Source organism: Propithecus coquereli, unplaced genomic scaffold (genome assembly GCF_000956105.1).
Source record: "Propithecus coquereli isolate 6110/MARCELLA unplaced genomic scaffold, Pcoq_1.0 Scaffold294, whole genome shotgun sequence".
NCBI classification, from domain to species: Eukaryota; Metazoa; Chordata; class Mammalia; order Primates; family Indriidae; genus Propithecus; species Propithecus coquereli.
In genome coordinates this window covers 3,390,365-3,391,773 of record NW_012148552.1, presented here as the reverse complement: position 1 = coordinate 3,391,773, position 1,409 = coordinate 3,390,365, and positions in this window count along the sequence as shown.

The following is a 1,409-nucleotide window of genomic DNA, read 5'->3' as shown; positions in this document are numbered from 1 at the left end:
GCTGCTTTTGTGCTACAGTTGCAGACTTGAGTAGTTGCAAGAGACCATGACCTGCAAAGGCAAAAATAGTTACAATCTGGCCCTTTGCACAAAAACTTTGCTGTTTCCTGACTTGGGGTGTGTATGTGGATAAACAACAGGAAGGGCACAGAGCTCCGGGGCAGTCCTGGGTTGGAGATTTGGCAGACGTGAGCACTCATGTCACTCATAAGAAATTACCATCTCTGGTTCTCAGTGCTTGGGCTGCATTCTCAGCTAACGTTCATGAGCTGTCAGGTTGTGGGGTGTTTTGTGAGTGCAGCTTACAAGTTTCTACAGTTCTGACCGCTGACACTTACCTTGGTGGGATGGTGTCTGACATCCGCAGCGAGGTCCTGTGGGATGGCAGGAAGACTCAGTCTTCCCCACTAGATTGCCATGAAACACCAGCATAATTATCTGGTATGTGTTGAAGTAAATTTAAACGGAAACCAGGCCTAAAAAAATCTCTGAGCAGACAAAACCAGTGAGGCCTCATAAGTGACCTCAGCCTTTCTTAAATTGCAAACATAAGGGAAACTTGAGTCATTTCTGGTAAATGCTTGTTTTTGACAGAAACAAAACTTAAGCCCAGCCAATCATGCGCAGCCAGCTAGCACATTATTATGTAACTAGGGACTTTCCAGCAGGATAAACTTAGGCAGCTGTATGACTGTAACTACATGATTTCTTTATTGTGCCTCTGCATTTTCCCAATAAATGCTTATCTATGACATTTTGTCATTGGCCTAGAGAAAAATAAGTGTTTATATATTTTCTCAGAAAAGAAAGAAACTAACCCAAATACTTTTCAAGTTCATATGACTTGAGTAATCTTTAATAAATACGAATATTAGTGATTTATTAAAAATGGATACTGTACCTAGCTTTTTTAGTCAAATAGACTCATGTTATCTTTGTTACAAAATTTGTCAACATGAAAAATAACCTAAGTAGTCTTGTTTAATGATATAATGTGTCTGCCTGAAGACAGTTTCCAAAATCTTTTTGGTAACTTGAAACCTTAAAATGAAACTAACTTATATTAAATGATAGATATTCATTAAATATCTAGATCATTTCCAAATAAGATAAACTGCTAAAACATCAATTGCTAAACATAAGTTTAAGATTACGTATTTTTGACTTCTTATCGAGGAGCTGGGGATGTTTGGGCTGCTGGTCGGCACATGCTATGAGGAAGCATATGTGGTTTCAAAATTATGAAATCATGCACTGGCTAATTCTCACCAGATACTAAGGTAACTAAGAGTTAAGAATTTTAATTCATGTATGTAACTAAAACTACTAGAAGTAGTAAGGATAAAAGGAAACAAATGTATATGGTATAAATTTGAAAGATATACACAGAAAGTAAGATGTGTTTTTTT